Here is a 19,493-nt window from a genome sequence, read left to right on the forward strand (position 1 = left end):
CGCCCTGACCACCTGCATCCAGCCAGCCCATGTGCAAGTGACAGCTCCTTCTCCCCAGCCCCATAAACGATCACAAGTGTGTGGCCAGGCAGCAGGACGGGGGAGGGAGGGGACCCATGGGCATCCCAGGAGGGCTGTGCCCTGTCTGCTGCTCCACGGGCCTGGTCCAGGTGCAGTGGCCACGAAGAAAATCACACCCCAGCCCCACGTCCAAGTAGCAGAGCATCTTTTGAGAGCCCTGAGTGAGACGGTTCCAGCTGCAGGCTGTGGACACCACGGTTACATTTCAGCAAGAAGGTTAGGAGTGTGTGTTTAGTCGGTGCTTGAATGTGTGCACCTTGACATGGGAAGTGTGTGTGTGTGATTTTTACCAGGAGATGGTACATTTTCCCAGTGTGCTTTAGTTTTAATGTCTGGGCTTCATGTGAAGATGGTTAGGACTTGGAATTAAGCACCATTACACCAGTTTCCGATGGTATTTTGAACAGAACACTGGATATTTTAATGTAGACATAGCAAGTATATATATATATGTATATATATATGCATGCATATTTGGCATAATACAAACATAGTGCATGTGTGAGGGGCACTTTGGGGACCTGTGCGGAGTCAGGGGTCACAGGAACACACTCAGTGCAGTAAGGTTCATGCAATCTACAGGGAACCCTGTAGCCAAGAGCGATGTGGGGGACTTCAGGAGCCAGGGAAATGGTGAGCCCAGAACCCCTGTCCTGGCCGACGCAAGTGAACCTGGGTTGAATTCAGCAGAGGAGGTGCCAGTGAGAAGACATGGCCACAGGGAGATGGTCAGCCCCCTAGGTGCTAGCCCCCCCGCCCCGCTCTAAAGTTGTTTCCCGATTCCCATGAGCGTGTTCCCCTCTGCGTGCGCCGGCTGCTGGTGGGGAGCCTGCGGCGGGGGCTGAGCAGGCGCCCTCTCTGCCATCAGCTGCACCGGCTGCCGTGGAGCTGAGCCACACAATAAGAAGCTTTCAGCAGCCAGCCCTGCGCCTGCCTTGTAATTAGGGCCTGATGGCTGTGTCGGCAGCAAATGAGAGAGGACGGCTTTGTTCTCCCTCCCCAGGCTGGGTGTGGGTTCCGGCTCTCGCCTGAATCCGACCCCGTCTGCACCGAGCCTTGATTGCTGGAGTGCAGGGACAGTCCCGGCAGATGGCGTTTGCCGGGAAGCACGCACCGCAGCTCCCGAGGGGACTGCCAGACTGCTAGCTGGGAAGCTCATCAAAGGCAGACTCGGGAAGTGCCTGTGTGGAGGTGCAGCCCACAGCCCCGGCAGAGCGTCTGCGTTTGTACAGGGGGCCGGCGCCACCCGTTTGCTCTCTGCCTGCCATTGTGGGTGTGGACCACTGGCTCAGGTCAGAGAGGCCGGGACGCAGTCGGGCCTTTCAAACCATCCTGGGCCAGTGTTTGGTGCCGCAGTTAGGATGCCACTGGGACACCCCCATCCCATATTGGACGGCCTGGGTTCAGGTCCTGGCCCCACGCTCCATTCCAGCTTCCTGCTAGTGTGCACCTGGAAGGCAGCAGGTGACAGCTCAAACAGATGAGTCCCTGTCCCCCACGTGGGAGACCTGCATGGAGTTCCTGGCTCCTGGCTTTGCGCTGGTTGTTTGCAGACATTTAGTAAGTGAACCAGGGCTGGGAACATCTCTGTCTCTGTGTCGTTTTGTCCCTCTGCCTTTCAAATAAATGAAAAAAAAAATGTTTGTCATAAAGTTCTTGTTCTGATTCAGAAGCAAATAAAAATAAATAAGGACTTCTCTTTAGGCTCCTATTCAGATGTTGTGTATATAGTTTTGCCTATGAAGTGCATAGTGTGATGTGTGTATAATGTGTATATTAGGATGTGTGATTTGGGGCCAGCACTGTGGTGTAGCTGGTTAAGTTTCCACCTGAAGTGCTGGCATCCCATATGGGCATGGGTTCGAGTCCCTGCTGCTCTACTTCTGATCTAGCTCCCTGCTAATGTGCCTTGGAAAGCAGCAGATGGTGGCCCAAGTCCTTGAGTTTCTGCCACCCACACGGGAGACCTGGATGAAGCTCCTGGCTCCTGGCTTCAGCCTGCCCAGCTGAAACCCTGGCTATTGCAGCCATTTGAGGAGTGAACCATTGGATGGAAGGCCTCTCTCTTTCTCTCTCTCTCTCTCTCTCTCTCTCTCTCTCACTGTCTTCCTCTCTCCCTCTCTCCCTCCTTCCCTCCCTCTCTCTCTCTCTCTCTCCCCGTCTCCCTCTCTCCCTCCCTCTCTCTGTCTCTCCCTCTGCTCCCCCCTTATATCTCTTTCAAATAAATTAAATCTTTAAAAAATAAAGACAACGCGATTGTCTTAAACCCCATTACACACAGTGTGGTGGAGCCCACAGTTTAATCCCCAGGGTCTGCAGGCGGAGCTGCTGGGAGCCTCGGCACTCCTCTGCTCCGACTCAGAGCTCACCCAGGGATGGGCCACGGAGGCCCGGGTTTGTCCACAGCCACAGGGAACAGGACCTGTGTCCAGATGCCTCAGCGGTGTCGTGGGGACCCACGCCCTGCCCACTGCTGTTGCAGATCCTAGGAAGTGTGCTTTCACTGGGTAACAGGTGTTCATTAAACGCAGTGCTCTGACTGCCGCTGCTGCTGTAACCCTGAGAGGTGCACTCAAGCCGCCATTTCCGCAGTCTCCCTTGCTGTTGACACAGGACCCTGCCCCCTGCTGGACAGACCTGGAGCCTGACGTGTGGGCGAGCCACCTCAGACCTCCCACTCAAGTGGTCTCTCCGTGTTTTCAACCAGAGAAAGAAATCGCAGTTAGGTGACAGTACCAACTGCTTGTTATTTCTTATTTTTAAAAATCTTTATATGTGCTTTCTCAAAATACTCATGCTTTTAACTGGTTTTATTATATATGTGAAATTCAGACTGAGTGTTTGCTTGAAGAGCAGAGTTAGAGACTGAGGGAAGGGAGGCAGAAAGACAAACAGATCTTCCATCCGCCAAATGTCTGCAATGACCAGGCTGCGTCTGAAGCCAGGAGTCTGGAACCCCACCTGGGTCTCCCACGCGGATGCAGGGCCAAGCACTTGGGCCATCACCACTGCCTCCCCAGATGCATTAGCAGGGGTCTGGTTGGGAAGAGAACAGCCACAGCTTGAACTGGCACCCCGCCAAAAGATGTCAGCGTTACAGACAGCCGCTCCAGCCCCTATGCCTCTACACCAGCGCTCACACGGGATTTGGAACCCAGTCCCAGCGCACTGCTTGTGCAGAGTTATCCATCAGGCAGTACTTGTGCAGAGTTGTCCAGCAGCGGGCGAGCGTGGCAGCGTGCACTCTCACCTTGCAGTGAGGGCTGAAGGCCCGTTCCTCATCTTCACCCTGAGAGCAGGGCGGCAGGGAGGACCTCGCACCAAGGGGAGGTGGCGGGCGGCAGATCCTCGGGGCCCTGCAGGGCACCCGACACCAGGAGGGCCTGTGAGCACCACCCCTGCACACCCCTGCTGCTGCTGCTGGACGCCTCACACCCCTGCCCGCACACCCGAGGGTGCGTCTTCCGACCTGGGCACTCAGCCTCAGTTAGAGTCTCCAGGGCAGGGCCATTTGCTTTCCTCAAGTGTGGCCTGGTCGGCCTGGCTGCTCCTCTCACCTCCCTGTCTCTCTGCCAGACTTCTCTGAAGGCTGCTTCCTCCTGCTCTTTCCTGTGAGAATCACCAGGGCTGGTGGTTGTTGTGGGGCTCAGTAATGCTTCATTTTCTGTTGGATTTGCCGGGGGGTGGATAGGAGATGGAAGCAACTCAGTTCTGCGGGGCCTGTCTCCTGACCTCCCCCAGGAATGGTTTCTGACCAGGGTGCTACAGAAGTCCAAGCTCTCGGCTAGCAGGATGTCCATGACAGAAAGGGGGGCTGTGTCGTGTAGGCGAAGACTGTGGCAGTAGGTGGGCCTTGGACAGAGAGCAAGGGGAGGATCCGGGATCCGTTTACCTTGCTGGAGACACCGATGTGAGCTTGTACTGCTACCTTGACAGCTTTCAGAATCAGAGTTCAGTGCAGTCTGTGCATTATGGATTTTTGATTCTGTGAGGTCTATGGGAAAGTCATATGAATTGTTAACAAGGGTAGAAGCCAGGACAAACGCCAGGGCCTTTGTTTACTGGAAGGAGTGGCAGGAAGCAGCAGTGGCGAGGTCCCCAGGACGTAAGTTCCCCCTGCTCATTGCTGGAGAGCCCATTTCCCTCGTGTACCTGTGAGGGCTGTGGTCGGGAGGAGCTAGAGCCTAAGGACAAGATGTGTTCACACAATTTTCACGTAAGCCTCACAGGACCCATCACGGCCTGTATTTGGTGTTGCACACATGAACCTGGCTCCCAGAGAGGATGCAGACTGTGACAACACAGCCCTGCCTCCCTCCAGGAAGGAACGGTGCGCTGTCCTCATGCGCAAGGCTGCCAGTCGTCTGGAAGGATTGGCTGCACACATGGCGATTCACTGTGCTGCCCATTTCTATATGGAGCTATGGGAATACAAGGAAGCGATGCGTCGATATCAAACTCTGTGTTAAAATGCACTAATGCCCACTCAGCCTCTCTCTGTTCACTGTTGTTATTTTTTAAAGGCCAGGCCTTTTAGAAGGAGGCACATGGGAGAACACACACGTGAGGTACTTTACATGCGTGAGATGTGTGAGGCACAGAACGGGGAGTTGGTGCGCACCCCCATAGCAGCTGTTGATGGGTTGTGGGGGCTGTGTGCATATGGCAGGCACTGGAGCTGTGCTGTTGCCATGAGCCCTCTGACAATCCTGAGATAGATGTAATTTCTAGCTTCGTTTGCCTTTCACAGATGACAATGGCCAGGCTCAGAGAGCTGGCCCAACTTAGCCAGAGCAGGGCAGGGCTTGTGCAGGGCCTGAGCTGCAGCTCCCTGACCTCGGGGTGGAAACCTCCAAGTCCCAGGTTGCAGTGAGGCCACAAGTCCGCTGTCCTGGATGGAAGCCCAGGGGAGGAATCAGCAGTTTCTCCCCACAGCTGACCCGCGTGCAGCCCCGTGCAGGGCGCGTGCAGAGCTGAGCCTGCCCCTGTGGTGCATGCAGCTTGGGCGGAGCCTGGGCTGTGCAGCCTGGTCCCGAGACAGGCAAGGTGGACGGTTTCTATTCTTAGAGTCACCTATGAAGCAAGGTTTAAATCTGGCTTCCCCATCACGTATTCTCGCCGCCAGGTTAAAATTCACATATTTGAAACGAGTCTTTGGATAAAGGTAGTGAGATGACAGCTGAGGTCTTTGAGCTGCTGCACCCTGGTTCCCTTCACAGTAGGCTGCAGCCCGGAAGGACATTCGTGAACTCGGGTCCTGGCTGGATTGCAAGGAAAAGCCCTGACCTGGCCGTGACCTTGCAGGGTGGTTCCAGGAGTTCCCTGTGAAGCTCTCGCTGGAGCTGTGGGAGCAGAGGCCTTTCCACTGCGCAGCCGCCACAGCCAGGAACACGCAGCAAGCCTGGGGGTAGCGAGCTGCTGGGAACACACTGCGCTTTCTGCCCTCACATGCTGCATGCCAAGGTGCAGACCTAGGCCCCTGCCCCATCTCCCATCCCCCTCTCTTCTGGGACCTGCTTCTTCCTGCAGCCTCTCTGTTCCCAAGCTCCCTGACATCTCTCCCCTGGCCTGCATCCCGCCAGACTCCCCGCCCTGTGTCTCCCCTCCACCCACAGCAGCCTGGCCCTGTCATTGCCCTGTGTGTAAACAGGGACAGTGGCCCCTGTCCTGGAGGATGAAGGGCAGCCTCGCCCTGGGATGACCGCCCCTGCATGGCCCAGTGCTGTGGCTGGGTGTGGACAGCCTCCCCAGACTTCCCTGCAGCTCAGCCCCAATGCCTGGGACCCCTGGGGGCTCTGCCACAGCGTTTTTCACCTGCCACAGGATGACCTCACACCTCTGCACAAGTCCAGCCTCCCAGTGGCCAAGGCTGGCGTCTGCTGAGCTGGGCTCCCCTGCTCGTGGATGGTGTGGGCAGGAAGCTGGAGATTCCCCACCCCCACCCCACCTAGATCTAAAGGGAGATACCCCAAAACGGAGCAGCTGTCTCTGCTTGCCCACCGAGTGCCCTGATAAACCCTGGCCCTCCCCGCTCCTGCTCCACGTCCGTGGCATCGCTACCCTCCGGCTTTCCTCCTCCTGGGAAGAGAGGCTGGGAATGGGACCGAGTGTGAGAGAGAGGGAGAGGGAGGGAGGGTGAAGGTGAGGGACCTGCCCATGCTCACACGTGCCTCAAGTGTGCAAAATGCACATAAAACGATGAGTGACCATGGACACTCGCTATCCTGAAAACCAGCTTCTTTCTGAAGACAGAGCCAAGGCCATCTCCCTAGAGCTGTCCCTGCTGCGCTCTGAGGGTCGGTGGGACCGTGAGCAGCAGCCCGTGGTGGAGGCCTGCACGCAGGAACCGTGGAGCATGGCTTGCCATGACTGTGACTCCCGTGGGAGAGAAGCAGAGTCTTGGGAGCAGCGCACACCTGAGCTTCAGCGCAGCATCTCAGGAACACAGGCGTCCCCTCACATCCACCAAAAGTACGCAGTATGTGTGGCAGAGAGCGTCCGAAATGCGGGGCGTCAGAGCGGACTGCTGGGGCTTCCCAGGGACTCTGTGGCCCTGGGGTCAGCTGAGCTGAGGCATACTCAAGTCTTTCTGCAGCCATGGCCCTTGGCCATCATCCATTCACATTTATTCTAAGAGGGGCTGTGGCTGAAGTTTTGATTTCCACCCAAGGGTCCCTGTAATTCTTTTAGATTTTTTTAATTTATTTGAAAGAGTTACAAAGAGAGAGGGACACACACACACTCAGAGAGAGAGAGAGAGAGATTCATAGAGAGAGACACATTCACAAAGAGAGAGACACACACATTCACACACACACACACAAGGAGGGAGAGAGAGAGAGGGAGGGAGGCTGACTGACTTTAACTTTCTACCCCCTGGTTCACTTCCCAAATGGCTGCAACAACGCCCAGGACTGGACCAGCCTGCAGCCAGGAGTCAGGAGCTCCATCTGGGTCTCCCATGTGGGTGTTGGGGCCCAAGTACCTGGGCCATCTTCTGCCACTTTCCCAGGCATCAGGGAGCTGGACTGGAAGTGGGAGAACAGGGACTTGAACGCACACTCTGATCAGGGATGCTGCCGTTGCAAGCAACAGCTCTACCCACTGGGCCACAACACCAGCCCCTCCCTACAAATTCTGTGAAGTTCAGGAAGCAATTAACCAATCTTGCCCATGAAGTTGCTATCTGGGCAACAACAGAGCGGTAAACACACTCGTGTGTGCACACCCACCACACAGCATCCATGTAAGCAGGTGCACACACTCCTTCATACACACACCCCTCCCACCTGTACCAGCACTCACCACCAAGACACCCCAAGTGACTGGGAGAGGCTTGTGCTCTCTTCTCACCTTTCCTGATGCAGGCTGTTGTTTTCTCCAAAAATTAGCTCATAGTTTCCAGTAGAGTGGTAAGTACTTACAGGTATGCATGATGTGCTTAGTCTGTGGTGGAACCATGCGGAATTCAGTCTGATAATGCCTTCTGCATTGTCAGGGGACTCACAGATGACATTGTCATTGCTATCGCTGAACTCACTCATCCGCAGATGCCTTCTCCCCCGGCCTCTGGTGACACAGGTGACTGGACACAACCCCTGTGCTCTGCCTTGGCATCTGTGATGACAGCAGCAGCACCAGCATAATCAAGTGCGCTGAAGAGCAGCTATGTGCTGTGGTGGGAACACTGCCTGTGCCATGACCGTGACCACAGGGCAGGTGGCTACAGGGTGACCATGTTCATGATCAGGGGCTAACAGCCTCTTGCTGAGAGCTGGGGCAGCCTGGGGAATTTCCGCCTATGCAAACAGCAGGATTTGATGGGAAAGTTGAACAGTCTCTGAGATGAGCAGAGAGGAAGGGATGGTGTGGACCAAAAGCAGGTCAGATGCCTAAACTCAGAGTCACTCTGAGCAGCAGTGAGACTTCAGAATTCAGGGGTACAGCTCTCCTCTTACAAGCCTTCCTCTGCTCTCTGGACTTCATCCTCCTCTCCTGTAAAATGGGCATCCTTCTACCTACCCCAGGTTTGTGTGTGAAGCCACTTTCAACTTTAAATTGAGCATATGTGTGAAGATTTGCCATGATGGTAACACCATGATGCACAATGTAACAGCAATCATGCATGTGTAAGGCATGATATCCTGAAAAAGTTAAAATTGAGTTGTTATACATCTGAGGCCATTTTCAGCTTTAAATTCTGAAACATGTATAAGATGTTGTCATGATGAGAACAATCATGAATCATTTGTGAGATGTCATGACAACTTTGATACACATGAGGTGTCATAACAATCATACATGTGTGAGGTGTTGTCATGACAAACAACCATGATATATGTGTGAAGTGTTGTCACAATAACCATAATATATGTGTTGGGTATTATGCAGCAACCATGTTATACGTGTGAGCTGTCGTCATGACAACCATGATATATGCATGAAGTGTTATGATAGAAAACACGCTACATGTGTGAGATGCCATGATGATAACCATGCTGCACATGGGAAGTGTCACCGTGTTGTCATGGTAATGACAATCGTGATACATGTGTGAGCTGTTCTGATAACAACAGCCCTGGTACACTTGTGAGGTGTTCTGATGAAAACCATAATACATGTGTGAGGTGTTGTCATGGTAACAAGCATGCTATATGTGTGAAATATTATGATAGCAACCATGGTACATGTGTGAGATGTCATGATCATAACAACCATGGTGCACATATAGGCATGACAAATAGAAGTGATATTTTTGGGGATTCTTCTCACAGGTTGGGAAGGCAGGAGTGGGCTGAAGGAGGAAGGGCAGGAAGGGATCTCTGTGCTGAGACCATTAGGGTCTGGACCAAGCCAGTTCTGAGGAAAGACAGGAAGCCTCTGGCTGGAATCCCTGCTGTGGGTGGCTCTCGGGAACTCCTCTTCAGCAGCAGTGCCGCTGAGCCAGAGGCTAGGGACAGAGGAGCCCACTCAGGGCCAGATAGCTGGCCTATAGCTGCTGGCTAGGGGTGTGTAGTGAAGATTTCTCCCCAGTACCTGAGCATCATACACCCAGGGCTACCAGACCAAACATTGCCTGTGGGATGGAATTGCGGATCCCCAAGTGCTAGCCCCTGTGCTTGACCTGTCCCTGTGCTCTGGAGACTAAAGCTTGGATCATCAAGAGAGTTAACTGCAATTACTTCTTACATTCCTCTTTCTACACACACAGAGAAGAGGGGGTGGAGAAAGCACACCGGAAACCTCGCCCTGGGCTTCCCTCTGTAATGTTCCTGGCACGCCTGGTTACACACCCATCAAGACGGCTTCAGCTCCAACACTCGCTGATCCCAGCAGCCACACGTCCCCACCACCTACCACATGTTCATTCTTGGGACTGTGCCTCAGGTGACACTCTCTACTTGAGTGTCCACAGGCCTGCAGCTTCCCAAACTTCCATTACTGGGAGTAGAGCCAGAGGTCCATGCACACAGCCCCCATGTGCCGCCCAGGCTGGGAGGGAGCATGGGCAGAGGTGGCGCTGTGCTGTGACACAACACTGATCGCTGTTTCAAGTGCCTCCATTTCTAATTGCCATTCTTAAACTAGAAGAACTTTTTTAATGAGCTAGAATGATCCAATTGGACCTAAATATAATTTATCCTTAACGTAATTTGTTAGTGTGTAACCAGTCAGCAAGTCCCAAGACCCACATAAACTACAATGTGAAGCAGTGGATGGGAGTCGGAGGTGGAGACGGAAGTTCAAATTTCTTAAATTTGTGACTTTGGAAGTATAAATTTTTAATCTAAATCTTGATTGGTCTTTACACTAATTCACACATACGTTTAAAAATAGTTACACATCTAAAATTTACCTTATTTTTCAGTTTGTTACATAAGTGTTACATGGATTTCTCCTGACATTGTTTGAAACAACTAGAAAATTTTAAGGTAAATAATGAAAGTCCTTCTTAATCATCAGTCTTACTTCTTTATCCAAAAATAATCCAAGAGCTGTGGGGCTGGTGTCCTAAGCATCGCAGTGTGGAGTCAGGCATGGACACGTGACGCTGCGAGAGGGACTGCCAGGTCCTCCTTGTGCGTGGTGCATGGATGGGGCTTCCCTGTGCAGGCTCTGCACAGCTCTACCCCCACTTTTCTGTCTGCTCCTGATGACCTTGCTTTGTCACCACACACGGACCAATACCAGATCCTTACTGATCAATCTCTCCACCATGGACGATACTTGATTGCACATAACAGTGCACTGGGAAGTCTCATACATCCATCTGCACACACGTGTGAGGCAGACAACATGGACTATGACAAAAACTGGAATTACTGGGTGTCGATTCCCAGCTGAAGTCCTCATCCACACTGCCAGGTTCCAGACAAGGGAGCTCCATTCACTGTGCACGAAAGCAGCAGAGCCCTGTCTGCCAGTCTGTCACCGCACCCAGGGCAGAGAACCACACCAGCCCCAGACCAGAGAGAGTTCCTTCCCAGGGTCAGTGCAATGGCGGCATCAGAGGCAGGCCCAAGCTTATGGCCCCTCCAGGCACAGGGTAGAGGACTCAGGCCTTGTCTTCACCTTTGGGCAGCTCACTACAGCCCACGTTCACGGCTGTTCGTCCACGTTGCTAATTAACAGGCTGGAATCTGCTTACAAATAAATTTATATTCTGAATGTTGATAAACTGTGAGAAACACAGAAATTGGTCAATTCAAGCATGGGAAGTAGGCGTGAACCTCTTAATTGCAGATACATCCCAGCACCCCAAATACCGTCACCGCAGATATGAAATTGGTGGACCTTAGAACCCACGCAGGAGGTGTGAAGCTGCACACATGGAAAGGGCGATTTAACTTTCAACCATTCCCCTGCTTTCCTGTTCTCCTTAGGATGACCGCTTCGAGTTGTTTGATACACATTTCTCCTCCTCATTTATACTGTCATGTTTCTGCAAATGACCATTATCTCCGTCCTCTGAGAAGAGGACGTGGCAGGTTCTACATGTCCTCGGCACCCGGAAGCGGAGTCACCGCTCGCGAGCACATCCCGAGGCGAAGAGTGTGTGCCAGGGGTGGCTTCCTTGGCGCCGATGGGAACGCAGCCCTTCCTGGGGTCGGGGGGAGCTCGTGCAGGTAGCACAGGGCACGCGGTGTGTTCCTGCCGGCCAGTCCCGGGCAGCCAGCCCCCCTGCACCCAGGCAACAGGAAGGGGCGAGCAGAGGTGCCGCGCCCGCCACGGCCAGGGCTGCGGGGCGCCGCTGGGATCCCGTCGGACCGCGCAGCCCACGGGGCTCGCGAAGGGCCGTCTTCCGGTCCACAGCCTCGCAGCAGGTCCTCCGTGCGGGAGTCCCGGGTTCGACCCCCGGGTCCCTCTGGGAGCTGTTCACTGAGACAGGTGCCCCCGCTCTCGGCACAGGGCCCTCAGGCTCCTACTGCCCAGCGTTCTCAGTCTGAGCAGCGCCAGCACTGCACGTCTGACATCCTACGCGAGACCGCTGGGGAGGACACCAACGAGGGGAGCAGCCCCTTGCCCCTGGAAGCCGCACCGCATTTGCCCTAAGAGGCAGCGGTGAACGCCAATGCAAGGCCCGCCCCGCCGGGAAGGCGCTCAGAGCCCCGGGGCTTCGGGCGCAGGCGTCCTTCTGCCACGGGCGGCCGTGCCCAGCCTCAGTGGCAGCGGCGGCCGACGCTCCCAGCAGCCCAGGGCCCGGGAAAGGGCCGCTTCAGGGGTCAGGCGGGGACGCAGGCGGCTCACCAGCCCTGGCCGCCACACAGCGACGGAAAGAACAACTATGTTCAATCCCCGCCATTGTTCAGAATCAGCAACACCAGGTTCACACGCCGCCCGCCTGAGGACAACCGCAGACAGCGCGGCCGCGGGCCAGAAGGCGAAACAGGACGCTCTGCGAGCTAGCGGCGCGCGCACCCTCTTCGGAGTCTGCGCGGAATGGCGGCGGGGACCGGAGGAAGAATTTGCGCACGCGGTCCCGTGAGGCCTCGCGAGGCTTCACCTGCGCATGCGGGCCCTCCTGGGTCTCATGAGGCCTCGCGAGGCTGCATGTGCGCACGCGGGTCCACCGCGGTCCCATGAATCCTCGCGAGGACTCACCTGCGCAGGTGGGCCTTCCGTGGTCTCGTGATGTCTCGCGAGGACTCACCGCACGTGGGTGCTCCTCGGTACCACGAGGACTCAGGCGCTGGACTCCATCACGGGGGTGTGCACGAGGAGACGTCGCCGCCGGTTGCGCGCGCCCTCCGAGACAGGGGGTCCCCGGGGGTGCGCTGACGGGAATGGGGCGTCAGCCTTGGCCGCCTGGCACGTGGGTGCGGATCAGGTGTGTGGACGAGAGCGCGGGCGTCGTGCGCTTGTGTGGGGCGCTGTGAAAGTCCACGTTGTCCTTTGTATTGAGAGCTGGGTGTACTTGAGGTGCTGTGACGTAACCCCAGACCGATGGGTCTAGACGCCGACCCGGAACAGCTCCCGTGGAAACGCCCACGCTGCGCTTTTACTGAGAGGCTTCGCGGCCGTGCAGGAGCCGCTGGGTTTCCTTGGCTGTGGAAACCGCCATCGTGGGCGGTTCCGGGGCTCCCTGGCCAAGCCCTGAGGTGATGAGGAGGGGGCGACAGGAACGGGGCTTTGGTGTTTGCTTTTAATTGTGAAAAATGTGGATTAGGGTCACCCGCGCAGACCCGTGAGGCGGCCACGCCAGGCCGCGGCCTCCGCCTGCCTCTTGCCTCCGTTGGGAACCCACGGGCTTCTCTGCGCCTGCGCCCTGCGCCCTCCGCCTGTGGGGCTCCCGCTGCGAATCCTTTCTTCATGGGCGAGAGGCCAGCTCGGGGTCTTCCAGGGGATTTAGGGCAGCCGGCGGGCGCGCCCCTGAGGGTCTCCTGGCTGACACACTTCACTGCCCGGAGCCTCTAATGAGGCCTCAGAATGGAGGCTTGCGCCGGGAACAATAGCTCCCACAAGGCACCTGGCTCTTCCCGGCGCATGCTGGTCTTAGCACTTTGAAGTAACACGAACACTGCCCAATAGAAGTCAGGTTTTTTTTTGTTTTGTTTTTTTTTGACAGGCTGAGTGGACAGTGAGAGACAGAAAGGTCTTCCTTTGCCGTTGCTTCACCCTCCAATGGCCGCCGCGGCCGGCGCGTTGCGCTGATCGAAAGCCAGGAGCCAGGTGCTTCTCCTGGTCTCCCATGGGGTGCAGGGCCCAAGCACTTGGGCCATCCTCCACTGCACTCCCGGGCCACAGCAGAGAGCTGGCCTGGAAGAGGGGCAACCGGGACAGAATCTGGCGCCCTACTGGGACTAGAACCCGGTGTGCCAGCGCCCCAGGCGGAGGATTAGCCTAGTGAGCTGCGGTGTGGCCAGAAGTCAGTTGTTAATACTTAGACAGTCTTGCAGCAAAGCTTGACGTGAACTTGAATTCTACGTTTCTGTGAAGGAAGATGATTTCTGTTGTTGTTCTACTAAAATAAAATTGAGCTGACGGTTGAAAGTGCCCTTGTCCTTAGGTTATATTTTGTTATGAATGAAATCACGTGACTTCAGAAAAATAAACAACTAAAATATTTCTTACTTCCTGAGTTGTTCCTGCATCCCATCAAAGTGTTGAAGAAAGCAACATTTTAATAAACCGGCTGGTCACTGCCCAGGATAAATATTAAGTGTGCCTGGTTGTGCCTTCAAACCTAGATGCACATTTAAGATTATTAAATGTCTTAAGCTTCAAGTTAAATGATGACAGCAGTTTCTTCTTGGCAAGGAGGTTTCCCGCCCAGGTTCTGAGTAAAATCGGCACATCTTCCTGTGCAGCACCTGTCTTTGAACATAGCATTGTTGGTGCCGCCGCGATGCCAGGGGGAGCCTGTCAGTCATGCATGTCTTCTGTCCTTACTCTCTTTCAGAAAATGAACTCCAAGGAGAGCTGGTGAGCTCCTGGATCCCTGGTGCACGGAGGGAGCAGCGGCGGGTCTGGGGAACAGCCCGGAGGCGGCGGATGAGCTCAGGTACACCTGCCTCCAGGACACCTGGGGTTGGACCCAGTGGCTCGCCCTTGCTGTGTGATTGCTGCCCTGAGTAACTGCTGTCGTGCCAGCTCCTGGTGGTTCCTGGCCCCAGGAAGCAGCAAGTTCTCCAGACGGACATTCCTGCTGAAAGCAGACATTTGCAGTGAGATTGGGCGAAGTGGATATTGCTCTCGCTACTAAGATTATATGGGTGGGAGGGCAGTGTGCGCCCACGGGTGGTTGTGGGGAGCCGTTGGAATGCCAGTGGTGGGGCGGTAGCCCAGGGCCCTTAAGGGAGGCACCTCCCTGTGGTCATCACACTCTTGCACCAGAGGCAATGTGTTGGCGGTTTAAGAATTCTGGTTTCGAGGGCGAGGCTGAGCGAGCACTGGCACCCACCGCGTGGTCGCTGTCTAGAGCTGGAGGCTGACTGGACTGTGATGCTGCTAAAACCCAAGATCTTGTGAAGCTCAGCTCTGAGCGTGGGCAGGAGACGGGCTCCAGGAGCTCGGTGTCCCCGTTGCATGTCCACGTGCAGGAGCGCCCCATGCGCACCTCCCCCTGCTGGAGAGAAGCAGGCCGTGCTAGAGGGACTGCGGTGGCCGGGATCCTCTGTGGGGGGACCACATGTGTTAAGGTTCACCTTGCGATGGCAGCTTATTTGTTTACTGACTTTCCCGTTTGCCTGTCTGATGGTGAAACTGCTCACCACGCCATGGGAAGTAGGGGCTGGGATTGCCGCCCATGTGCTGTGGCCTTGTGGGTGCCGCATTCCTAAGGAGCTCTGTGAATGACTGTCATAGGTCACGGTTGTTCTCGTTATTTTCTCACATACACCCAGTAACTTTCCCTGAAGAAACACACCGTACTCGTTGGCCAGGATTATGCTCAGTCCTACATCTCCCTGGGGGTCAAAGAAGACCCTATTTACCTTGTGTGTTGGTTCACACTTGGCTCTAAAGTCTGCTCAGGGTTTGGAGAGGCAGGGGCTTTGCATGGTCTTGCCTCACGGAGTTTCCAGTACATGGGTGTCCACTGGCACTTCATGTGGATCTAGTTTCTGAAGCAGCTGTGTCGAATCGGCGTTTCCGGCATCCAAGTATGCGTCTGCATTAGGTGAAGATGATAAGTGTGGGTAAATGAGAAGCATCTAATGTGAGCTCACTGCTGACTGAACTGACCAGTGACACAGCCGTGGACGCTCTCAGTCTTGGCGGCTGCGCAGGCTTCTCAGCCGACATTCTGGCAGACCAGGTTGCTCTTGTTCAAGGCGGAGGAGGATCTGAAGGTTCTAGCAGGACCCCCTCTCTGCCCGTGTGAAGCTCTTGACCAGTCGTGCACCCCCACCCTGTCAGGGCCACTGTGGCAGGGGCTGGGCGTGAGAGGATCGCCAGGGCTGCAGTCAGTTAGCACAGCGAGATGCAGGGCAGGCCCACACCTGCACGGCCGTTGCCTTCCATCTTCTCGCCACCAGGTGAGCTCCCCACTGGGGCTTTGGCAGCCGGAAGTGAAGGTCCACACCAGGCGGCCACACAGAGGGCAGAGGCTCCAGTCTCCACTCCTGATTCTGGAACTCTCCTTGCCTTCTCCCATGCTTTGAAGGTTGGTACTTGACCCCCAGAGGGTAACCAGTGTGTGTCTGGCAGGAGTACATAACCCACAGGTGATGAAGTCAGATGCTGTGAATGAGTTCACGTGGGAGTGCACTGCTGTCTCAGCAGGGACTGGTGCCATGGCCCTGACGACCAGAGACAATGCAGTCAGCCCACGGCCATTGGGAAATCTGAGCTGTTGCAGCGGTAAGGGCAGGCACTATCCCCACTGCCACCATTGTTGTGTGAAGCAAACCCCAGACAACAGTGAGAACATGGTGTGTTCCGATGACGCTTTATTCACACGATCAGCAAGAGCATCTGGTGCGGGCCTGAGTCTGTCAACCTAAGGTAAAGACCTGTGTTCACGCTTCATCTCCACCGTCACTTCTGGAAGGGGTCGTATAACTCGCTGTACTTTCAAAGTTCAGTACCTTCAAACCACCCAGGAGAGCCCAAGGTAGTTCTCAGACACAGTGCTCGGCACACAGCATTTTATTGAACATTGGCATATCGGCTTAGACAGAAGCTGCAGAAAGCCTTCCAGAGTAGAGAAAATCCCCAGGCCCTTCTCCCTGGAGCCGCCTCAGCGTCCACCCCCCTTGCTTGCTCAGCCTCTGTGGCCTGCGTGAGGCCAGCCTCCTGCACCTTTGCTCAACAGTCCCCGCAGATTTGAGGGCACCTGTTTTCTTGAGGGATCTGGTTTTCCTCTTATGGGAACAAGTAAAGGGAGGGATGTTACTGCATGTAAATAAAATAATTGTTTTTAAAATGACAGTGTATCATTAAGTGTAGTGTTCCAAATTCTGTTAGGCAACGTATTCTTGAGTCAATTGCTGCATTCTAGGCACTATGGATGCCAAAAAGGAATGAAAAGTCTGCCAAGAAGCTCTTCGGGGTGGGTCACTTACTGGGAGCAAAATTACACCAAACAAATGTGAAATATAAAACACATGGATAGCTAACCACACTGCAGAAAGCGCTGTGACAGCAGTGTTTGCAATGGTGCAAAGCACAAAGTGTTCAGGGGTGAGAAAACACAGTGCCCTGGGAAACAGGGAGGGTCATAGGTCACAGAGAGTCCCCCCGAGGCAGACGCGGGCTCAGGGGTGCTGGCAAGCAGAGGGCCCTTGGGTACTGGTGGAAGGCAGTGGGTAGGGCTGCTGCTTAGTGTAGCTTTAGTTCTCCAGTCAGAGGGTCAGGGATGAGTTCAAGCAAGGAAGAGAGGGGCAGGTTTTCCTCTTGCAAAGGCTGGTGAGACTTGGACTGGAGGAGACCAAGCTGAAGGGTGGAAGAAACGCTGGGGAGAGAGCAGGGGAAGCCACCGGGGTCTCAACAGGGCCAGGAATGTGTGAGATGCAGGAGGGGAGGGAACTGCACAGGCCTCGGGCACAGTGTGGGGAGCCAGGCAGGGGCACTGGGGCCGCAGCCCTGCCTCACAACAGTACAAAGCTGCTGTGTGTGTCTGCAACCTGTGGGAGCCTCAGCTCCTTCACTCTCTCTGTTTGTGGGGGCAGGGGTGGATTTCTACACTGAAGGCTCGTGGAGGACCCCACACAGCCATGCACAGGAGAGAGACTGCTCCAGATATTTTTTTATAAAGATGTATTTATTTTATTTGAAAGGTGGAGTTAGGGAGTCAGTCTTCATCAATGGTTGACCACCCAGTGGCTGGAGCTGGGTCAGACTGGAGCCAGGAGCTTCTTCCAGGTCTCCCAAGCCCTTGGGCCCTTTGTTGCTGCTTTGTCAGGCCACGAGCAAGGAGCTGGATCAGAAGTGGAACAGCCAGGAATCAAACTGGTGCCCATATTGGATACTGAAATCGCAGGAAGTGGCTTAACCTTCTATACCACAGTGCCAGCCCCTGGCTCAAGCTCTCTAAACTGCCATCATCTTCCTTGTTACTCACAGGGAACCAAGACAGCTTGCTCGGCTGCAGAAGACCGAGGCAGCAGCTCTCTGGCCGGCATCTGGCTCGTGCTTTATGCTGCTCTGGTCAGAGGGCCCCCCCCCCTTGCCGTGCAGCTGTGCAGAGACCAACTGGCACTCCATGCCCGCTGCAGAGGTTTAAGGATGTTGTGTTAACAAAATCCCAAGAGTCAGAAGAGAAGTAAGACAGAATGCTCCTGTGCACATGAATATTTGTTTGTATTTGCATAAAAACTCCAGAAGAACAGATAAGAAGCTGATCAAAATGTCTGCTTGTGACAGCAAAGTGGCAGGATTGAGAGAAAAATATCACTGTTTTTCTTTATTTATGCATTTGGTTTTATTTTTTTTTGAATAATATAAAGCTATTTCTTGTTGAAAAAATTTGAAGTTTAAAAGAAATGTAAAAGAGGGTTTTCAAATAAGTTGACTGACTTGTCCTCACAGGCCCTGGGTGTCAGGTAGGAAAGGCACCCAGATTCCGGAACTAAGTATCATTACCAAGGTCAGCCCCCTCCTGTCTGCAGGGTCCCATCTCATGTTGATTATTGACTGAAGTGATAAGAATCAGAGGGAGAGCTAGTGGTGGGAGGGAGGCCTGGAGCCTGCTGTTCCCCAGCCTTTGCTCTTCAGGGAGCATAGTCTGAGCCTCAGCCCTACTGGTTCCTCCATTTGCATTGGGGAAAGAAGGGAGGAGCCAGGAAGGGGGTGCGGGGGAGGGGCAGAAGAGCAATGGAAGGGAGGAGAGCTTCTCTCACCAGGATCCCTAGGCAGCACCAGGCAGGCAGTGAGTGTCACTGCCTTCTCAAGTTTTGACTTTCTCACGACTCATGCATGTGCTCTGTAAGATTCTTAGCTTAACACTTGCTTTACAAAATGTAAATATGAAATGAGAGATTGCATCATTATCTTTTCATTCATTCAATAATAGAGTTGTAATTTTAAGATCAGATTCCCCAAATTATTTAGGTAAAGTATTTCCTAGTATTTGTATAACGTTCAAGAAATAGCTATGATCTGACAGAAATGGAGAAAAAGCACAGGAGAGAAGAAACTCTTCAGAACAGTAAAGAGAAAAATAATTTTATATCTGAGTTGCTCATACATAGCAGCTGGGGAGATTCGGTGGGAACTGCCTAAGCCCTGGTATGATTGCAACAAGGTGGCTTTCCCACCAGTTACAGTCACTCACAGGTGCAATGAAGCATTTACATGTGTGCTGCCATGATGCCTGTGGTCTACTCTTACAATTCAGAAAAACGTGAGTGTGTGGTACGCTTATGTAAGTTTGCATGTGTGAGAATGTGTGCAGTGCATTGTGTGTGGTGTGCACTTGTATGTGTGTAATACTTACATGATATACATGTGTGAGCATGCAACATATACAGTTCAGTCCACAAAGTCACAAAGTAGAGAACAGAACTCCAAATGCTGTTTCTGTTGAGGTGAGCTCTCCTGTGCGGGATGGGATGGTTTGAGCTCCCCACTCCTAACCCCTGGGGAGAGCTGCCTCCCCCTCTCTCAAACGCGCTGTCTGCCCCTCTCTGCACTTGAGCCTGCTCTCCTCCATCTTGCATTTCCTATTCACCCTCCAGTTAATTAAAATAAGCCAGATTCCAGCAGGATGCTCGGTCCGATCATTTGCATGCGAGCAAATGCGACTCCATAGGCAAGGGGCAAAGGAAAGCCCTGGCAGTGAGAAGCAGAGGGGCAGTCTGCGAAACCCCGGCAGTCATCCGGCAGTAGTGAGTCTTTCTTGCAGAGGCTCTGAAAGCACCATACAAAAATCAAGCTGGTATGGATATTGTGTTTCTCCTAATTCATTCCCACACAGAAAATGAAAGCAATAGTCAGCCACGTGGTAGCTACTGGTGGGAGACCTTGTTCTA

General features: G+C 54.1%; 1 protein-coding gene across 22 annotated transcripts in view; it reads left to right on the plus strand.

The window, feature by feature from the left end:
* The window catches only part of MYT1L (myelin transcription factor 1 like), a 441,118-nt gene that overhangs the window by 107,226 nt on the left and 314,399 nt on the right, over positions 1-19,493 (plus strand). For all 22 annotated transcript variants that reach the window (XM_051838143.3, XM_051838145.3, XM_051838141.3 and 19 more), the window contains one exon: positions 13,982-14,083. The gene's annotated coding sequence lies outside the window, so the exon portion shown is untranslated. The remainder of the gene's footprint in view (positions 1-13,981; positions 14,084-19,493) is intronic.

Source organism: Oryctolagus cuniculus, chromosome 2, assembly GCF_051225735.1.
Source record: "Oryctolagus cuniculus isolate XC-2025 breed Fujian yellow rabbit chromosome 2, ASM5122573v1, whole genome shotgun sequence".
Classification (NCBI taxonomy): domain Eukaryota; kingdom Metazoa; phylum Chordata; class Mammalia; order Lagomorpha; family Leporidae; genus Oryctolagus; species Oryctolagus cuniculus.